At 39.4% G+C, this 22,887-nt stretch overlaps 1 protein-coding gene across 6 annotated transcripts in view; it reads left to right on the top strand.

Annotated features, from left to right (window-relative positions):
- wdfy3 (WD repeat and FYVE domain containing 3) overlaps positions 1-22,887 on the top strand; it is a 206,293-nt gene that overhangs the window by 23,298 nt on the left and 160,108 nt on the right. For 4 of the 6 annotated variants that reach the window (XM_004911065.4, XM_012955309.3, XM_004911064.4 and 1 more), the window contains exon 2: positions 14,823-14,936. The exons of 1 other annotated variant lie outside the window; for it this stretch is intronic. The gene's annotated coding sequence lies outside the window, so the exon portion shown is untranslated. The remainder of the gene's footprint in view (positions 1-14,822; positions 14,937-22,887) is intronic. One more of the 6 variants, XM_012955305.3, reaches the window with a different exon arrangement.

The raw sequence follows: 22,887 nt of genomic DNA, 5'->3' as shown, positions 1-22,887 counted from the left end.
CTGATAGATCTCAATTACTTTTGTTCTCATTTGTTCCTGGATTTCTTTGGATCTTGGCATGATGTCTAGCTTTTGAGGTGCTTTTGGTCTACTTGTCTGTGTCAGGTAGCTCCTATTTAAGTGATTTCTTGATTGAAACAGAAGTGGCAGTAATCAGGCCTGGGGGTGACTACAGAAATTGATATTGAAATTGAAAATTGAAATTGATAAACCACAGTTAAATTATTTTTTAACAAGGGGGGCAATCACTTTTTCACACAGGGCCATGTAGATTTGGAGTTTTTTTTCTCCCTTAATAACGTAAACCTTCATTTAAAAACTGCATTTTGTGTTCAATTATGTTATCTTTGACTAATAGTTAACGGTTTTTGATGAGCAGAAACATTTAAGTGTGACAAACATGCAAAAGAATAAGAAATCAGGAAGGGGGCAAATAGTTTTTCACACCACTGTATATTACATATTTGGGCATTAAACTGTTCAGTAGACCTCTGGCGTTCATGTTTGGAGTGATTTATCTTTATATGTAAGAAATTGTGCAAGATAAATGTGGCAAAACATTTTATGTGATTTTCGGAAATGTTAGGCTGATGCGTTTTTACGCTGCGTATTTTCTCAGCCTAAAAACACCGCACAAGCCACACAGCCCCTGACTATGGCATTTTTCAGCCTAGTACTGGTGACGTAAGCAAATCCCGTTTCGATGGTGCTAATAGTGCGAAATAGCAAAAAACGCCGCGTATGCCTTTGCGTATACATAGGAATAGCTTGCTTTGCAAATACTGGCGTATTTCGGCGAATGCTTGAAAAATCCGTGCTAAGGCGTTTTCTAGCGTATTTCCGCATTGTGTGGTTTGCTTCGCGTCTTTTCAAGTTATTTCTATGGATGATGATATCGGGCGTTTTTCAACCGCCGAGAGAATTAGAAAATACACAGCGGAAAAACGCCACGCGTGGCATCAGCCAAATAAAAATCGCTAACTTTAGGAATGACATGTGGGAGATAAGATTTTCACGTCTTCCCTGAGGCTACACTATGGAGTACCAGGAAGATGGGAGAGGCCATGATAAACAATGAAAGAAAACTTTAATAAGCAAAGTGAAGTGATAACAGTGCACACTAGTGATACACTGCTGCAGGGATGTGTTACTTCTGCATGGGCTGCTTTACTTACATCTTTGGATCAGTGGAAGTTTATGTAACTTTGTTGCTATTCTTTAGTGTTACCAATGGAACCTTCAGCCTTCCTGCCACAGATGCTAACATAGTAACATAGTAAGTTAGGTCAAAAAAAGATATATGTCCATCAAGTTCAACCTTAATGCCTATATATAACCTGCCTAACTGCTAGTTGATCCAGAGAAAGGCAAAAAAAAATATCTGAAGCCTCTTTTTTTTTTTTTTTGTAACTTAAATTTTATTTGGTTTTTGACAGCATAATTTTTACATACAGTATTTGTTTCTTCAAGGTGTAGTATTATACATTGTATGATCAGTAACAGATATCGTATGAAGTCAGGTCAAATTTTTATACATGTAAATAAAATAAAGGAAGGGGGGGAAAATTCAGGGGAATAAACAAATAAGATACAGTTGTACTAGTAACAGTTCTAAAGTGTTTCCCAGAGGAGAGAGTCAAAATATAACCTTTGTCCCTATGTTCTCTTATCCGTTAATGCAGGTGGGGTAATGTCCCTTATTACATAGGCCAGTTCCTATGAAGTGCATAATTTTGGGAAATAAAATAGTCCCATTTTGACCATACTTTTTCATATTGCGGGGTTGTTCCCCTAAGTCTTGCTGTCATTTCTTCTAGTAATTTCATATCCTGTATGCGGGATATGACCTCTCCTACGCTAGGGGATTCTAGGGACTTCCACTTGGAGGTAATCGACAGTCTAGCTGCCGTGTATATATAATTTAGAAGCTTTTGCTCTGAATGTGGGATATGTGGGTGGGGTAGGGCTAGTAAAGCATTGGCAGCATCAATGGGAATGTCCCAGAAGAAAATCTTAGCAGCTATGCTCTTAACGTTCTTCCAAAATTCCGCCAATTTTGGGCACTGCCACATAATGTGGAGGAGAGTGCCCTCTTGTCCACATGCCCTCCAGCACATGGTTGAGATGTCTGGGAATATTTTATTGAGCTTTACTGGGGTGTGGTTCTGAAGCCTCTCTTAATTTGCTGCAGAGGGGGGAAAAATTCCTTCCTGACTCCAAGATGGCAATTGGACCAGTCCCTGGTTTAAAAATAAATTAAATCTATTGCCTCTGTGGATACACACCAAGAACTGGGAGCCTCTGTTTCTAAAGACAGTCAGATGTTTGCTGATTCATTAACTTCTCTTATAATGCAAGTGGTGATTCAAGGTTTTCAAGTTGTGTCCAGTTCTAAGAGGCCTATACATGCCCACGCAAGACAGACTGCCTCTTTTTCGGATATTTTTGAGGTAGATTTTTCAGCTGGTTCAGAGAGCCCCTCTAAAGTGGGATTAAAGGAAGGAAAAATAGAGTCTGAGGACCAATATTGATCTCGTGGTCATTAAAATTTTCAACAGACAAATTTTTTCCTTCTTTAAAAAAGAAATCAGTGTTTTTTCCAGGAGATCGTTTTGACAGAATGGAAGAAAATAGAGCTTAGCCAGCTCAGATGAGCAAAATTCTAAATTTTGGCATGCTCCTCCGAAGGTAGATGCTGCTGTAGTAGTGGGGCTGATTTAAAAAGTGGACAATGCAGCAGTTTTTCGAGAACCTAGCTGTCTCTAGGGCCCTGAAAGTGTGACTGGTGAAACTGGGTGAAGCCGTCCTGTCCAATGTTCAAACACAAAAGTTTTTGGAAATGCTTTTTGATTGTAAAATGGCAACAGAATTTATTTCTGAAGCTTCTTTAGATCTAGTTAATTTTTCAGCCAGGTCTATGGCCCTTTCTGTGGCAGCTAGGAGGGCTTTGTTGCTCAAGCCTTAGGCTGCTGATGCAGTGTCCAAGTGTCAATTGCCAATTTGGAGAGAAACTGGATGATATTATTATAAAGGTTTCCAGCGTCAAGGGTGTGTTTCTACCTTTGAGAAAAGCAAACTAAAAAGCCACATTATGACTTGGGTTATAATAAATAGAGATCATTCAGGACCTCAAGATTGTATAAGCCTGGTAAAGAATAATCAAGGTAATCTTCCTGGAAATCTGGGCGTCAGAGTTCCAGGGGAGCATCTAAGAGGTCTGGGGATTTTTCCCTCTAACCCCTCCTCTTCCAATCACCAATGACTTTGTCAAGGCACAGATCATGGTGGAAGGCAGACTAACTAATATTTCTAATGTCTGGCCCAGATCTATTCAGGATGCCTGGGTATTGGGCATAGTAGAATCTTGGTTTTTCATAGAGTTCAAATAAATACCCCGAAGAAATCTCTTTATTAAGTTATATTATATTTTCAAGAAGGAAGAATCAAGCAAAAAGATAGTACAGGAATACCTGGTCCAGTTGTTCAATTCAGGAGCAACTGAAGTTGTGCTACCACAGGAAAGATTTACAGGCTTTTAATCAAGGCTTTTTCTAACAAACGGTTTCTGGCTCCCTAAGACCGATGTTGGACATGAGGAAAAGTTCTTGCAAGCAAGGAAGTTCAAGATGGGGTCGCTAGCCTACATCATGCAAGTTTTCAGTTTCAGTTGGAGACTGGTTAACAAGCATATACCTAAAAGATGCTTACTTTCATGTACCAATTGCTGTGGAATGTGAGGTTTGCAATAGAAGATGTTTATGCGCAATTCAGGTGCTTGTTTTTTGGTCTATCTCGGTCCCCAAGAGTCTTTACAAAAGTTTTAGTGACACTCATTGCAGAATGAGTATATTATTACCTTGACGGTAGTGGCAAATATTGAGGTTTGAAGCTGAGGTTCATACTGCCATAGTATGAAAGATTTTCTTGTTTCCCCACGTTTGGGTAATAAATACAGGATAAAGCAGAAGAGCAAACACTCTCTTACTTAAGAGTACTTTTCAAAACAAGAGCGCAACTTAATCAGTCTTCTTTGTGGACAAGCGACTAGAGATTATCGATCAGAAAAGGGGCTTCAAGAAGCAGAAAAAGGTCTCCGTTCAGCAGTGCTTGAAGATTCTAGGGACTATGCCCCCAACAATTCAGGTGATGAAATGGGCAAGGTGGCATTCAAGGACTGCAATTCTTTCTTTGGACTGTCTAGAGTGGGTGATAGTAACCACTGATGAGTCATGTGGGTTGGGGCACCAACTTAGACGAAAAGTTTGTGCAAGGCACTTGTAGAGGAGAAAATTTGTCATCAAATATCCTCGAATTAAGAGCAATATGAAACTTTTTTTTTTTTTCCCTCTTTCTTTTACTCATTTACTGGATAGAAAGCATGTACAAATCATGACAGACTACACAACAGCAGTGGCTTATGTGGTAAAACAAGGGGACACCAGAAGCAAAGTCCTACTGGAGCAGGTAAGACTGTTGTTTTAGTGAGCAAAAGGTTGTCTGGAAGGGTTAACTACAGTCCACCTTCCAGGTAAAGAAAATCTAACAGTGGATCTAAAAGTCGACTGGTGGTAGATTCGGGAGAGTGGAGTCTGCACCCCAACATTTTCGCAGAAATCACAAGGAAGTGGGGTCATCTGGAGATAGATGGCTTCCGCACGGAACGGGAAATTTTAATCTTTTTTTTTTTAAGGCTTCCTTGCAAAAAGGCATTGGCAGTGGGATAGCATGAAACAGAGTTTGTCAGAGGGCTTAATTTACATTTTTCCTCTATTTCCCTTGATTCGGAGAGTTCTGAAAAAATCAGAAGGCAGAGGCCACAGCAATAATTCTATTTTGGCCCAGAAGGCCTTGGTTATCTCTTCTTCACAAACTTGGCTGCATTAGGAATCGATTCAGTTTCAGAAACACAACCATCTGTCCTTGTTGGCATGGCGGTTGAGAGGGCAAGACTGAAAAATCTTTCCTTAAAGTCATAGATCTCCTTTTGAAGTCAAGGAAAAGCAGCACTTCTCTGCAGTATTATAAGTTATTGGTAAAAATGCAGAATTTGTATCAGCGAAGAGTGACGATACCTTAGAGCTTTCACCCACAATGCCAATTGAATTCTTGTTTTTAGGTTATGAAAAAGCTATTTGAGTAGTTTGAAAGGTCAAATGTCTGCTATTTTGGCGCTGACTGGAAGATCCTGGGCAATAGAGCCATTAGTGCAAAGGTTCATTAATGCCCTGATGTGGGGCCTTTGAGGTGAAGCTGTCTGCCTTCGTAGGATCTTCCTTTTGTGCTAAAAGTCTTGACTGGAGCTTTGTAGGAGCCTTAGAGAAAGTCTCTTTGTGGAATATGACTTTAAAAGTAATTCTCCTAGTAGCAGTGGTGAGTGAGATCTCTGCAATAGCAGCCTCGGAGCCGTATACAGTGATTTTAAAAGATAAAGTTGTGTTAAAACCAGCTTTTAACTTTCTGCGAAAGGTCCTCTCAAAATTTCATATGGATTTGGAGGTTATTCTTCCTTCTGTTATAGAGAAGAAGCATTGTGGGACATGCTGGACCTTGTCAGAGCTATAAAGATTTATTTACAGAGAACTGAGTCCTGGAGGATGTCAGAACAGTTTTTTGTAATTCCTAATGGCTAAAGAAAAGGACAAGCTCCAACTAAGGTTTCTACCAGGTTATTTACAAGTTCCTGGGTAACAGAAGCCAGGGCGTCGCCAGAAAGCGTTTGCAGATCAGCGAGATGGCCCTTGATCAATGTGTTTGTGAAGCATTATAAATTAGATGTCAGTCTGTAGTGTATGCTTACAATTTTTTTTACACGTTATGTTCTGTTAGGTTTGTTGTCCCTACCTGTTTTAGGCTTTAGGAATTCCCATTGGTGAATGCTCACCATGGGTGACTAGGGAAAACAGGAAATTGTTTAAATTTACTGTAATTTCCTGGTCAATTTTATGTCAGCATTCGCCAGGGAGTTTCATGATTTATTGTGGGACAGCTTTATATGTAGACTGGTGAAGAGGGAGGAAGTTTAACTTTTAACCTGTTGGGGGGATGACCTGCCAGGGAGTATAATCCATTGATGAATGCTGCCATGGAAGTGACCAGGGAACAGAAATTAAGTACAGTTATGCGACCTTTTATCCAGAATGCTCAGGACCTGTTTTTTTTTTGGATAAGGGGTCTATCTGCAATTTGGATCTCCATAAGTCTACTAAAAATCATTTAAACTTTAAATAAACCCAATAGGATTGTTTTGCCTCCAATAAGAATTAATTATATTGTAGTTAGGATCAAGTACAAGGTACAGTTTTATTTTTACAGAAAAAAGGAAATAATTTCTAAAAACTTAAATTATATGCTTATAATGGAGTCTATGGGAGATGGCCTTCCTGTAATTAGGAACTTTCTGGTTAATGGGTTTCCGGAATAACTGATCCCATACCTGTCTAAGCAATTTCCATTTTTTTTAAATGAAACGTATATTGCAAATTTGCTTAAACAGCGGCCCCCAAACCTTTTACCTGGGTGCCAGTGCAAAGTTACAAATGTAGATAAAGACAAAGTGACGGCACTCACAGGAATTTTCACACTAGGAGACATCAAATGAAATGTAGAAGTGAGGTTTATTCAGTCCAACAGGAACTTTCCTCAGGGACAGCAACACCATAGTGTAGTACAAACGCTTATTTAAACCCAAAGGGCGCCAAAGTTGTTGCTAGGCAACCCCAACATACAGTGAAAGTGAAATAAAACATGTAAAGCACAAAGCAAATATATACAGAAGTTGTACAAGTTACAAAATAGCAGTAACCCCAATGGTTACGTGACTAAAGAAAAAATGGGCAAGTCATGACACATGAGCGGTTATGCAGAGCTCCACCGATTGATCTGATAGCGCAGATCTATCCTGTGCACAGAGCGGAGCCACAGAATATAGTCATAGATCCCCCCCCTATCCCTCACACACTTACTTTCTTGGCAACTTGGGAGCCCAGACAGCCACAATGCGCACTTAATTAGGACACGCATCGACGATCTGTATTACGAGCACCCTCCGCGCAGTCAGACTTAATGATCTATTGCCGATGCACACAAGACCTCCGTGTCTGCTCAACGCTGGCGGGTTGCTTAGCAACCGGGGGAAGCGCGTCGGAGGGTGCTCGTAATACAGATCGCTGCGTGTCCTAATGAAGTGCGCATTGTGGCTGTCTGGGCTCCCAAGTTGCCAAGAAAGTAAGTATATAATATATATATATATATGTAACCCTTTCTTGGCACATTCACTTAATATGGGCTGTATTTTCACAGGAGATGTGTGTTTTCAAAGAATATTGATACTGGGAACTGGGGACTGGGAACAGTGCAGTGCCTCCACCTAGTGGACACTGAGGAACACACCTCTAGGGGATTTCCACTGGGAATAATCACACATGGTTTGCAGCAATATTAAACTTTATATAACTTTTGGACATAAACAGTAGAACAGCTTTTGGGTGACTGATAATCCTTTCCTGAGGAAACTTGGGAGGGCTATCCACACTGGCACAGTCTTTGTACTTGCCCAGCCCACTTTAGATCCGGATAGACCCCCAACCCTTAAATCAGTTCAGTCCCTTCCCCAAGAGCTCTTTAGTCCCCCCAGGTAGCGCTACCTGCCCCAGAGTACCTTCCCTGTTGAAAAGGGTGGCTGCTCCCACGTAGCAGGTAATTGCAATACCTGTTCCTCCAGGGGACACACAGAGTTCCACAGAGGATTTTATATTCCCAGGCAGCCCAGCAGACTTTTATCCTTTCCAGTCTGAACACACACTGTTTGTGCTAACTGCTCACTCTGTCTCTAACTCTGAACTGGCAAACCACAGCAGGGGCTCCCTTTATAAGCTGCTGGGCCCGCCCCTAGATTTTTGGCTCCAAAGCTTAGGAACACCTCTCCCAGACGTGCACTGGGGCAGCCAGCCAACCAGATCCCTCCCCAGATGAGATCACAGACTGAGAAACAGGGGACAGGGTTCTCTGATCCCCTACATTCTCCCCTTGGAAAAACCGGCAATAGCCTCGCTTGCCGTACCTCCTTACACTCAGAAACAGTACAACACTCCACAGGGTTCTCCACAGCAGTCTCCCTTTGACTCAACCCCCCATCTCCTTCAGGGGAGTCACTTTCAGATATGGAAAGCTCATAGTAGGACTTCTGTACTGTTGGGCCTTTGTAAGTCTTACAGTTCCGGGCCTGATGACACATCACATGGCACTTGTAACATTTTCTTGGAAGTCTCTTACGCCGCCGGCGTACTTTACACAGTGCAGACTGGACCTGAACCTCATCAGGAACAGGGCAGTTTGGCTGTATGTGGCCTATCCTGCCACACCGGTAGCACTTTGGAGGTTTCCTCGTCTCAGTTGGGGTTTTGGCTCTCTCAGACAGTTGAGCTTTAAACTCTTCCAACTCTTTGCGAAGTCTCTTATTTTCCTCCAGCAGCTTTGCATCAGCAGGGGACTTCTCTGCATGCCCTTGGGTGGAACTCCTCCTCACCCTCACATAGGCATCAGCCTCCTCCCGCCGAACTCTCTCCATCAGAGCAACATAGCCAGGGGTTAGTGTATCCTGGTAGTAAGCTCTAATTGTCACGGCAACAGGGTCACTATTTAAAGTCCCTCTCCTCATTTGGCGAATCCTCAGGAAATCCATTTCAGAGCTTTGGATTACCCCACGGCTCACCAGCAGTTTCAGGCCTTGCTCCACCCGCACCAGATAGGCAGACAGGGCTTCCTTCTCCTTCTGGAAGGTAGAGTGGAAGTTGTGGAGCATCTCTGTAGTACTTGCTACAGGGCCAAACGTCACCTCCAGGACTTCAATCAGGTCGCCTGAAGTAGCATCAGGGTGACTAACTAGGTAGGATTTTACCACATCCACAGCAGGGCAGCGAAGGCTCTCAAGGATCTTCCTCCTCATGGTTGCCTCAGGGCCGGTCCAATCTCTCACGGACACCACAGTGAAGTCTCTCCAACTCTCAAAGGACTCCTCACCTGAGGGTACCGGATCTGCACCTGAAAACACTTTAAGTCTTTTAAAATTACCATTCCACGCCAGCTGAGTCAGTTGGTCAGTCAGTAGTCCCAGCGCACTCACAATATCAGGGGTATCCAGCTGGCCTCCCGAGCTAGGCCGACTCCCCTTGGAGACCACGCTCTCACTGGATGGACCTTGCTTTACTTGACTCTGTTCAGCTGGCGAATCAAACAGTCTCTTACTTGGCAGCACACCTCCCGGTGCTGTAACTGCAAACTGGGAAATAAGGGTGTCAACATGAGTAGTTAAATCATCTGCGTCATCAGACAGATCTGGCAGAACAACCCTCCATGGCCCTTCATCTCCCGCATCAATATCAGGGGGAACCCTCTCACGGTCTATCTCTCTGGGGCTGTCTATAAGGACATTCAGCAGAACCCCGGCAGAATCTCGCCATGACGCAGCCACTCTTGGGCAGAAAAATATTGGCTCCCCATCAAGGATTTCATAAATGTAGTTACCTGGAGTCGGAGTCGGCAAAAAATGAGCAAGTTTAAATGTCCCAATTCACAAACAGTCATAATTAATTACTTCTCTGCTATAAGCCCAATGCACGCAGTGCATAAACAAACATGTTGAGTGACCATGAAGCATGCACCATTTACCACCTCAGAAATAAATAAAATTATAACAGACCTTCCCAATAATAAAAGCCCCGGCCCGACGGGTTTGGAGCATCTTATTATAAACAGTTCCAAAAAGAACTAACTAACTACATTACCAAATACTTCAACTCAATCAATTCTGAACAAACATTCCCAAGTCAAGCAACCGAAGCACACATATCCATTATAGCCAAATCCAACAAAGACCCATTACTATGTGCCAGCTATAGGCCAATCTCTCTAATTAATATTGACCTTAAAATATATGCAAAACTTTTTACTAATAGGATTAAGAAATATATCCCTGAACTAATCCATTCAGACCAATCAGGATTTGTCCCCCTAAGAGAAGGGAAAGACAACACCTCAAGAATACTCTCCTTAATCTATCATGCCCAAAAGAAAAAAACACCCAGTATGCTTCTTACCACAGACGCAGAAAAGGCCTTTGATAGGGTTTCATGGGATTTTCTTAAACACACCCTACTGTGTTTTGGCCTAGCTGAACAAACTACAGGGAAAATCTTAGCATTATACACCAACCCCATAGCTAGAATTAGAATAAACGGCACCCTATCCCCAGTAATACATATTTGCAATGGAACCAGACAAGGTTGCCCCCTCTCCCCTAATTTATTTATTTTAGTCATGGAAACATTACTGTCTCGTATCAGATTAGATAGAAATATAACTGGACTACAGGTAGATCAACAAGAACACAAAGCAATAGCATTTGCAGATGACCTACCCCTATTCATCACCAGACCACACATCACTCTCCCTAACCTAATGGGCCTATTGAAAAAATTTGGAGAAGTCTCTAACTTTAAAATCAATGCCAGAAAATCCAAAGCATTGAACATAAACTTAACTAACAAACCACAGAAGCAGATAGAAGGCAACTTCCCTTTTCAGTGGGCCAAATCCTCAGTCAAACACCTAGGGGCAAACATAGTAAAAGACCTCCCTTCTCTATACAATCACAACTTCATACCTCTCCAAACAGAAATTGAAAACCTACTAAAGAAATGGGAAAACAATAACAAACTGTCCCGGTTTGACCGTATTCAAGTGATTAAAATGATAATCACACCCAAAATCTTATACCTCCTTCAACTATTACCAATAAAAATACCTAAATCCTTTTTTTTTTTTTTTTGCAAAATAAAAACAATCACTAGGTTTATCTGGAATAACACAAAACCCAGATACAAGTATAATAAACTAATCCTCAGTAAGTATTGAGGAGGACTAGCGGTACCTGACACATATCTCTACTATGTTTCAACCCATTTACAACGTATCCTTCTATGGAAAACAGGTAAAGAAAATGGGAAAGTATGGCGAAGCCTAGAACATCAACTATGTAAAGTTCCCTTATATAACTTACTATGGGCTTCTCCTCCCAAAATCCCCCAGGAGTTACACTATCATCCATTGATTGGAGCCACCCTAAAGATCTGGCTAGAAATAAGAAATGAATGGGGAATATCCCCATACCCGTCACCTATCACCCCACTTATAGATAACCTTGACTTTCCCCCCAGCCTAGAGAAAAGAACTTTCGATCATTGGGCAATGACTAACAACAGAGAAACAGTCTTAGCAGAAGGGTACAAGGTAAGCGATCTAAGTCTCTTGGGGGTGCCTAACATTTTGGCACCCCCAAGTGACTTAGCCTTTCCTTCTCCTTTAACAGACAGAGGAATTATACCTCTAAGCGAAATTCAGAAATCAAAACAGATTCTCCCAAGAGACACATGGTGCTATAGACAATTATACCACTACTGCAACTCTAGCGAAATACCTAAGCCAATCAGAGAACCCACATGGTGGGAACAAATGATGACCAAACCAGACAAAATAAAAAAACCTCTATCCACATTTTACAAAGAATTAACAATTAAAAATTCTCTTGACCAAGACAGGTCACTAGAACACAAATGGGAAACAATCCTAGAGGTAAACCTTAATGCAAAAACATGGCACCAAATATATAGATCCATGCATAAAAGCTCTATAGCCTCTAAAACCCAGGAAGCAAACTACACGCTGATCTTGCAATGGTATTATACTCCCACTAGACTAAACAGAATGTTTAAAAACGTAACTAAAGCATGCTGGAGATGCCAGACCTCCACTGGCTCGTACAAACACATTTGGTTTGACTGCCTGGGTATCAAAACTTTCTGGTCTAAGGTGTTGGAGAAAATAAACAAAATAACTCCCTTACACACAAAGGTAAATATCCCTGCCTTAATCGTATTACATTATGATTCCACTACCAAACAAGTAGTCACAAACCAGCTGCTACTTTTCATGATTCAAGCTGCAAAATCCTTAATACCTATGAAGTGGCTCCAAAAGACACCCCTACAATCTCAGAATGGTACTCCACCATGGAGGAAATTAAAAAATTTGAAGATATTAAAGCGATGAGACAAGGCACATTCCCTAAGCTAAGGAAAATATGGTCCCCATGGAACATTCACCTAACAAAAAGCCCTGGAGTATCGAAAACAACTTTCCCACCCCATACCCATTGAAAACCCAGAGTATTTCACCTACCCCCCCCCCCCCCCCCCCCAGCATAAGCACCACTCTTAACCTCTCAAGATCAATCCCAAGGGTTTTATCCCTATGTTATTAGACATATCTGAACTGTTGTCATGCATACATTGCCTTTTTATATGTTTTTATCACTTATTTGTATACTACTTACCAACAGAAATAATGTCTGCATCTTCCAAACGGAAATTCTTGTCTCCCCTCTTCCCTTTCTCTTCTGTATCCCCCCTTTTTTTGGGGGGAAAAAAAATTAAAAATAATTAGAAAAAAAAAAGAATTGTTTTCTTTAATTAGGCAAAAATTAATTTTTTGGGTTGACGTGTCCTTTAAGAGCTGAAATAGACCCTCCGACCCCCACCAGGTTAATTTGCTTCTTAAGACTGAGTAATAAGTAATACTGATTAAATATTTAACTCCATGAGGCTCATTTATAAATGCAGCCACAAGTGTGATTGTGCTAAAATGGACACAAATGTTGCGCTTTTTGGCACCATTGATTGAAGTACTTGATCCAAATAATTTACTTGCACTCCCATATAGTTGCTCTTAGTAAACTAGAATCAATCCATATTGGTAACAAGACAACCCTGTTGGATTCAATGTTAAAATTTAATGTGTATGCGATAATAGGTCCCGTACCACTATACACAATATAAAATACATAAGGATTCACATTTATAGCAGCATAAAAACCTGTTGTACAGGTATGCAATCCGTTATCTGGAAACCCATTATTCAGAAAGCTCCGAATTACAGAAAGCCTTGTCTCCCATAGACTCCATTTTAATCAAATAATTTTAGATTTTTAAAAATGGTTTCCTTTTTGTTTGTAATAATAAAATAGTACCTTGTACCAACTAAGATATAATTAATACTTATTGGAGACAAAACAATCCTTTTGGGTTTAATGTTTTATTGATTTTTTTTTTAGTAGACTTGAGGTATCAAGATCCAAATGACTGAAAAGACCTCTTATCCGGAATGCCCTTGGTCCCAAGCATTCTGGATATACATGTATTACTTTTATTTATATAGCTTTGCCTAATTAATCAGTGATTTACTAGATTATCTCTCCCTGCCTCAGTGGAATTTACAATATATGGTCCTTATCACATTCAAACACACTATGATCAGTTTTAGCAGGAATCAATTCAACTGTTTATTAGATGGCTTCCTCTGACCAGGTGGTTATTGATGGAGCATCTGTAGGTAGGATCTGGCTTATAGCTGGTAAAAGTATGCACTGCTGCTTTAACAAGCTCTTTCATCCGCTTTTATCCAAATATCTTATCCCCACCATTTATATTGTAACTAAACTGAATTTGAATTTTGAAATGCAAAAATTAAATTGATTGTTGTCTCTGAATTAACGGTAACTTCAAAATTATTGTTGGATTGGATTCTTGTCACTGTTCTTGTAGAATTAGCAAACAACTTTTGTTTCATTTAGAGTGCTTGTTGACAGCTTCTGGCATGCTTGAAAATAACTGTGCTGTGTTTCATGCTCTGTCTGTTTGTATTTGCTTTGCAGTCACTTAAAAGAAATGTAAAGCTTTAAACAAATCAATCTAAGATTACAGTGTAAACAGTAAAGGTGGCCATACATGCTACAATTATAATCTTTCCTTAGACCATTGGTTGTAGGAAAGATCATTTGTCTGCTCTACTAACGTTAGGCGCTGAATTGTCAGATATGCAGGTAAAAACAACGTAATTCCAGATATATGAGATGACAGATATCAGTCTCCTCATCTCCCACCATAAACACACCAATTATTGCACAAAACAAAAATATTTGTGCGGATGTGGCCACATATACAATAAATATACAACAATAGAGAAACTGAAATTACTCAAATTACATTGAAGAAATTGACGAGGATAGCAGTGACTAATCTTTGGCATAAAAATAAATAAATAAATAAATATATATATATATATATATATATATATATATATATATATATATATATATATATATATATTAAATATTATATAATATACAGTTCTCCACCCAAATACTGATTGATTCCAAGATAAGAATTTTTCTCTGGTGATCTATATGTTTTAACTTTAAAATATTACCTGTGTGGGGCGTAATTAAATTTAATTAACTTATTATTTTGTTTCGTGCAAGTGTACGGAAAAGTTGCGCAAGCAGCGAAAAATTAGGCGAAAGTATGCTCGGAGCATTCGTGTCTTAGTAAATCTGCCCCTTAGCACATGGCTTATATTTTCGGCAAGCTGAAAAACACTTGCCGAGAATAGCACCATACGCTCCTACCTCTGCCTGCACCCGAACGAATGGAATACACTCGGGTGCAGGCACATGTAGCCAATATCCGCCAAAGATGTGAAGTCTTGCGTTTTTTGGCGGATATCTGCTACATGTGCCTGCACCCGAACATATTCCATTCATTCGGATGCAGGCACAAAGTAGGATACATTTACAGTAGCAGGTGTATTCTCAGCAAGTATGTTTTGGCGTGCCGAGAATGCGCTTGCAGTATGTGATATGTCATTGATAATATATTAGTGAAGTGACTTTTCAGACATTTGTCTTATCTAACTATTCTATTTTCTTTTAGAAGTGAATACAGCTAAAAGACTTACTAACACTTCCTGTGTCAAATGATGATGCTGCAAATTTGGCTTGTGTCCTCTGGATAGCAACAAGTATTATTCTGGTCATAATATTCAAGGTTAGTCATGTTTTTCCTGTTTCCTGTACATCTACTGTAGCCTATTTTCTAGCAGGTAATGCTAGTGGTACTAAGCCTTCTGCAAGGCTGGAACAGTAACTGTTCTTCTAGTTCCCCTAAGACAAATACACACTATAGGGGCTTCTTTATAATTTTTTTTTAAGCGTGAGAAATTGTGATCATTGGGGAAAAAATCCATTTGACAAAATGAGCTACTCTTTTTCTTCTGTTGCGTTTGTTTCTTTAGAACGGAATAGTTGTAGGTGTGTTTTTTGGCAGGAAAAAAAAGTTAAACGCAAGTGAGTTACTTTCATTTGCATTGGGGCTGAGAATTTCGAATGTTTTAATAGACTGGAACAAAAAGAATAAAAGTTGCTTGAGACATTCCCGCTGACTTCTCTAGAAACTTGGCAGCTTTTACTTGCTGAGTTTTTTCTGCACAGGGCACTGACACAGGCACATCCAAGTGCTGAACTCAGGTGGAACGCCTCCATAATTATGAATAAAGATGAGATTTTTATAACAAACAGACTGTACAACACTAGTTGCTCTGTGGCTATCAAAGCATATAAATTACAGTCTTGCTTAAATAAAGGTATTAACTTGATGGAAGAATACACAAATTTGACTCTTCATTGGTCCTTAGTAAGGCCTAACCTTGAGTATGTAATGCAGTTTTAAATTGTAGTCCTTAGGAGGGGGTATTAATTACTGTTTACAAGCATGTATGATTACATTATAGACAGTAACAGGGGATCTTTTTTCACAAATGAACCAGAGGCCACCCCTTTAGATTTAAACTTTTATTTGAAACAGTGAAAATTGTTATTCTCAGTGAGGGCAGTTGTGAAATACCCTGACAAATTATGTTGCAAATCCTGTCTATACCTTTAAGAGTGTCTTTCATGACTTCTTGGCCAAAGCTTCCTAGTCCCCTATACTTCATATATATGAAGTGATATGAATGTTATAAAATGAACCAGAAAGGGAAGTTTGAGAACAATCTTCGTGTTGGTTTGAAAAATGCGGTGGCTCTGCCCACTTTTTATAACTTTGACCCACAAATACCCAGTGACTAACTTTGGAAAGTTTAACAACCCTGGAATTAATACTTAAATAATGGCAGCAGTTTAAATAATAACTAATAAGTGTTTAGAGGGTGTAGCTTTAAAGCTGTAAAAGTGGCAAAGTCAATGGGAAAATTGGGAATTGTTCGGAGCGGCGCCACAAAAAGACGAGGGACGGGGATCACTTAGAAAAGCACAAGTAACCTGCTCTGCTATAGGGCAGGAGAGTGTGGGAGAGTTTGGGTGTTGTACCCCTAAAACTGAAAGAGGAGTAGCGTTTAGAAAATGGGGGGTGCTAAGAAGAAGAAGCGGAAGAAGAAAAAGCGGAAGAATAAGCTGAAGTCGAAGAACAGTATGTTGGGTTTTTCAACCCAACATATTGACACTCAGTGCCAAATAAATACTGCAGCCATGTTCATCCTTATGGGTTTCAGCTGACCATGGCATTTATTGTGACGCACTCACACAAAGAAGACAAAGACCCCTATTGCCTTTTTGGTAATAAGGTGCCCCAAATATGTGCATGTGGGGGGGGGGGGGGTGCATTTATAAACACTGGGCAAATTTGCACCAGGGCAGTAACCCATAACAACTAGTCAGGTGTTTATTTTCATTGTTCTACCTGCAGCTGGCTGAAAAAAAGGGGGTCCTCCAGGATTCTAGTACCTGAAGTTCACAGTGTTGTTGCTTCTAAGTATTTGTTTTAGTCTTTTGTGAACTTATTCTTATAAGGACTGGATAGCAGACAAGCTGCATTTATGGTACTGACAGACATATATTCTATTGTTAGGTTTTCTGGAAACTAATACACGGTTACAAATATCCAGCAACTCCATATACAGAAAGCTCCAAACTACGGAAAGGCCAACTCTTATAGGGTACAAGTTTTACTTGATCCTAATTTAGCTGCAAAAGTCCATGTTGGAAACAAGCAAATCCTATTAGGTTTATGTAATGTTTTAATGATTTTTTATGAGACTTAGGGTATGGTGATCCATTTTACGGAAAGATCCCTTATTTGGAAAACCCCTGGTCCAAAACTTTCCTTTTATCCAATATCAAGTTGTTTGCTACCAAAGGACTCCTGACTTACTCATTTACAAATTATCTCTATTGTTCTGTCATTGTCTTAAAGGCATATGTTCAAAGAAATTATTTATAAGCTATATTTTAAAACTAGGTAATTCATATTTTTACATATAGTATTCTAATAAATTTGTATAGAAAGCACACGCCCTTGATATAACCTTTCAAAACATTCTGCTGCCAGTGACCTCCATGTTGTTCCTTCCAGTGATGGAAATTGATGTTCCTTGTTGAGGGATAAATACATCAGAGCTCTTTTTGTATTGGAATCCATTTGTAATATGTGTTGCTCAGCTCCCACCCTGTATATATAGATTTCTATTATTTCTTTCACATCCTTTTACTGTGACAGATACATGAAAACAAAGGCTTGCACTGAGATCCATTATGTTAAGATTTTGTCTGAGGTCAGAGCAGGGATAGGTAATGTACTATTAGGTCCCTTTGTGATTTCAAGTGTAGCTGCAATGACTTTTCTCCAGTGGTTTCAAACAGCAAGGTGTAGGGAAACCATGCCAACTGCCATGTTCTGTCTCTACAATAATATGTGTATATATTTAGAACTGAAAGACAACATCCCTATTTTTTCAGTTGTTGTTTCAGTTCTTCTTGGATGTATTGCAGGTTGCTGAGTTTGCTGCCATTGCTTGTATTGAGCAGGCTGGGGAGTCATTTTCTTGTAACCTAAATTTTTCTATAACCTAAATTAAGCTATATCACAAGCAATAATCTTAACAAAAAAAGATGCTTGTATCCAATGTAGCTGATAGACCAAGCAGATAAAATGTACCAGTATAAATGTATCTGCTTGCTTAGGAACACTACAAACAGAAATTGTGAATTGTCCTAGTTCAGGCTTAGAGAAAAATTTTATCTTGCTGTAGGCTTATGTTTCAGGGGGTAATTCTTCTGTTCTATACCCTTCTTCTCTTGAATTTTAGGTAAGGTTCATTTATTATCTGTATTATGTGTTTCACTCTAGATGTTTCTTGGCTGAATGCTGCTGTGTGCTGACCATTTGTTATATAGAGAAATTAATGCATGGTGATTGCTGCAACATATCTTGTGTGTGTTGCAGCCTAGAAGACTATATAAACAATATAAAAAAAGATGATGGCTTTTTGGCTAGGGCGGGGCATTAATATTATCAATTTTATTGTGTTAACTTTTCCTCTCCTTGTCAAATAAGGAAATTGTATTATTGAAATTAAGTTAACTTAAGCTAGGATTAAGCAAGATTCACTTGTTTGGTGACTCATTTGCTCAGTTTGGCTACCTATGCCTTGAACCAGATGGAGCTGATCTGATAATTTGGCCTCAGCCAGTCAAGATCATTTTCTACCATGCTTTGTTTTTTAGCCATATATATGTCTGGAAGGACAGCCTCGACTGGGATTCAAAATAGGTTCAGGCTTTTCAAGTACACAGAGGCCTAAACAGCCCCCACTAAATAGTGCCTGTCTATGGATTCTTCAAGCAGCTCCTCTGGCATTTGCCAGAGTCCACAGGTTGCCTCTCTGGACCTTCTTGAAGGCCTTATAGAGGGGCCATTAAACTGTCAACTTGGTCTGGGGAGGCAGTATTAGCAGTTTTTTTATCAGCATATGTATGTCCAGTTTAACTGCCTATAGCCCTTCTGTAACTCCTTGGATAAAGGAAATATATAAATCTGTATTAACTTTATTGATTTATTCTTGTCCATTTCAAAATACACAGAGCAGTTTGTTAGACTGGAAAGGAAATATAATATGATAGTGATAATATATATATATACATATTTAAAATAAATTTTTTTTGATGAAACATTGAAGGGTGTGCTGGCCACAGAGGATTATTTTCTATACAGACATAATTTTGGCTAGCACCCCGCAGAACATTGAGCCTTGCAGTGCGGACACCATTTGGATTGATATATATATAATAAATAGTGATAATGAAAGTCCTTAAATCAGTATTAATTATGAAAGTAACTTTGCATGTTTTATTTAGTCATTTTATACTTTATTCTGTATTACTTAATATAAACAATGCTTTATAGTCCTAACATTAGAAATGTGTGTGTATTAAAGGACATGTAAACCCCCCACACAAAAATGTAATCAGTGAACAGCCTCTTTGAAATCTTTCAATATCTGCCACACTGGTTTCCGGAGGTTAATAGTAAGGCTGCAACATCTCCTTAAAGGAGAAGGAAAGGCTAATCTCAAGCTGCAGGCATACCTTCAGTTGTCTCAATAGTGCCCTTAAGTCTCCCCATATTTCACCTGTTCAGATGATCAGAAGCCAAACAGGAAGAAAAAACGCTGAGCTGTGTAAATAAAGTTCCCATAATAACTCACTCCTGCACCAAGACCAAGTGTACATGCTCAGTTTGTAAAACTATGAGTCAGCTTCCATGCTGATTGGCTCAGATCCACCTTCCTAAGGGGGGGAGGGAGTTCTTAGCATTCTTGAGGGAGAGGGGAGCAGGAGAGGGGAGAGAGCTGCATGTCTGTGGCACATGAATTACAGACACAAGAAATCTTTTCACAGAGAAGTCAGTGCAGCATTTCTGTGAGTGCTTATGGCAGTATTTACATAGACCTCTCTGATAAAGCTTACTTAGTTTTTACCTTTCTTTCTATTTAAATCACCTAGATTTCCCATCTCCTCCTGTAACCCACTCGCCCCCCCCCCCCGGAATTTGGCTAATGCCAGACATGCTCAGTTATTCTAAACTCAGATTACTAAATACACCTCCAGTCTAGCAGCCAGTAAAGAGATGGCACGCTAGTTCCCTTAGAAACTCAGTTCTAGCTGTCTGCTTCAATTTTTTTCTCCTCGCTTTCTCTCCTAAACAAAGCAGAACTTTTATCAAAAACAGTTCTGCCTGCGTGAGCCTGTATTCTTGATGAAATGTATGCTAAATAAGGGTCTGTATGTGTATATGCTGTTTGCAGATTTGACATGACATTCGCCTTCTTCCAATCCCTAGGTACCATACCTGATGAAAGCGAGTCTGAGAATATCAGAAACATTGTAATTCTGACCCTAGATTTAAATGTAACTGATTATGTATCAGAGGAAAAATGAAAAATGACTTTATCATGGCACACATAAAACAATTCCAATTATCTGTATTACCTGCACCCACATTATCACAGAAGAACTTAGCACTCATTGCAGCTAATATGTAGATCATTGTTATTTTTTTTTTAAACAAGGAGATGTTCATTTATTACACAGTACTGGCAAAGATCCAAGAGATTCTGAAACCATGCTCAGCTGTTCCTAGACCTGCAATACATTTCTGGCATGGAGCCTCATACCCTGCAGTAAGGCAAAGAGTTGTTTTTTGTTTGTTTTTTTTTTTTAGACGAGTTATACAGGAAGTAAGTCAGCTGCTGTTAATACTGTACATCATGAGCATATACTATTTTATACAACTAGTAGATTTTGTGACCGAAGTTGTTTTGTGTGTTGTGTGTTTTTTTTTTTTAATATTTTTCTGTTTAAGGCAAACACCATGGAGAGAGGTGCTAAAGTGAAACTTTCTGTGCAGTAGTCCACCTCCATGTCTGCCTTAAGCAGAGTCTTCCCATAAAGCCCTGCAGGAAGTTGCAGTAGGTAGATAGGGATGTTTTGACTGACTTTGCCTTTTGCCTGATTTAAAGCGATTCTGTCATGATATTTATGGTGTACTTTCTATTTCTAAATTATACTGTTTACATAGCAAATAACTCACTCTACCTTTTAGAATTTCATTCTTGAACCAACAAATTATTTTTTTTTAGTTTTAATATTGGTGAGTAGGCAGCCATCTCAGTGCATTGTGCCTGATTCTGAGCTTTCATAAAAAACAGTGTTACACATTAGAACTGCTTTCAGATAACCTATTGTTTCTCCTACTCCCATGTAACTGGAGGAGTCCCAAGCTGGACTTGGATTTCTTACTATTGAGTGTTATTCTGATATCCACTGGGAGCTGCTATCTTGCTACCTTCCCATTGTTCTGCTGATTGGCTGCTGGGAGGGAAAGGGAGCAGGTGATATCACTCCAACTTGCAGTGCAGAAATAAAGTGTGAAATTTCAAAATTAAATATAAAAAAAAACAGTCTTTTTGAAAAATGGATTTCAATGCAGAATTCTGCTGGAGAAGCTCTATTAACTGATGTGTTTTGAAGAAAACATGTTTTGCCGTGATAGTATTCTTTAAAAAAGTAGAGTCGTTCTGGACGTTATAATTTAAATATAATTCTTCTATATGTTTTTATATAAGTCTTAAAAATAATTATTTACTAAAATTGGTGCTTTAAAAGAGTAAATCCATATAAATGCCCCTTTATAGGTCCCTGGTAAGGCCTCACCTTGAGTATGCAGTGCAGTTTTGGGCTCCAGTCCTTAAGAAGGATATTAATGAGCTGGAGAGAGTGCAGAGACGTGCAACTAAACTGGTTAAGGGGATGGAAGATTTAAACTATGAGGTGAGATTGTCGAGGTTGGGGTTGTTTTCTCTGGAAAAGAGGCGCTTGCGAGGGGACATGATTGCTCTGTACAAGTACATTAGAGGGGATTATAGGCAGTTGGGGGATGTTCTTTTTTCCCATAAAAACAATCAACGCACCAGAGGTCACCCCTTTAGATTAGAGGAAAGGAGTTTCCATTTGAAGCAGCGTAGGTGGTTTTTCACGGTGAGGGCAGTGAGGTTATGGAATGCCCTTCCTAGTGATGTGGTAATGGCAGATTCTGTTAATGGCTTTAAGAGGGGCCTGGATGAGTTCTTGATCAATCAGAATATCCAAGGCTATTGTGATACTAATATCTACAGTTAGTACTAGTGGTTGTATTTATAGTTTATGTATGTGAGTGTATAGATGGGTTAGTGCTGGGTTTACTTGGATGGGTTGAACTTGATGGACACAGGTCTTTTTTCAACCCTATGTAACTATGTAACTATGTAACTATGTATTTTATATTTAACACAGGCATTAGGCAAGACATTCCTCTGAGCTACCATGATTTATTTAGCCATCTGACCAGCAAAAACTGGGTTTTGCTGCAGCCTTTCTTTACTTCTGTCTTGCATACTGATATATTAGTACTCCCAACACGACAGGTTACTTAACAGCTCTTTATAACTGCATATTAGATCCTTGTTTTTGTTTTCTAACTTGTACAACTGTTTACAAAAAAGTGTAATGGTGTAAAATGTATATAAAAAGAGAATAGGCTGAACTGTATAGTTAATTGCATGTAGTACATATAAACAACATATCAAATGTTGTTTTTGGGACAGGAGCAACAAAAAACTGGAAAAGTTTTGTGCTTCTGTAGTGAAAATCACTGCATGAGCTCAGGAGTACTGAAAACCATTGTCTGTGAATATAGTTTTGTTGCTGCATCCACAAAGGCAAGTTAAACCGCTACCATGCAAAGAAACCATATACAATCCAGAAACACCACTGCCTTCTCTGAGCCAAAGTTTCTTTCAGATACTGAGACGTACTGGTGAACATGGACTGAGGTGAAGTGTTATGTGGTCTGACATTAAAATTTTTAATTATTTTTGCAAACAAATCATTAAGGTTAAGGAGACTGACTCATACAGATTCAAATAAACAAGTTTCTGATACTTTCGACTCCGACTCCATGACTCCGACTCCTCTGTTTTTAATATGCTAATGTATTTTATACATTCATACAGTCAATGAAAAGCATGCTTCATGGTCACTCAACGTGTTCGTTTATGCACTGTGTGCATTGGGCTTTATTCTTATAGCAGAGAAGTAATTCATTATGACTGTTTGTGAATTGGGAC

The sequence above is a fragment of the Xenopus tropicalis genome, chromosome 1 (assembly GCF_000004195.4).
Source record: "Xenopus tropicalis strain Nigerian chromosome 1, UCB_Xtro_10.0, whole genome shotgun sequence".
Taxonomy (NCBI): Eukaryota; Metazoa; Chordata; class Amphibia; order Anura; family Pipidae; genus Xenopus; species Xenopus tropicalis.
Note: the sequence above shows the minus strand (reverse complement) of the source record. Positions and strands in the feature narration are given on the sequence as shown.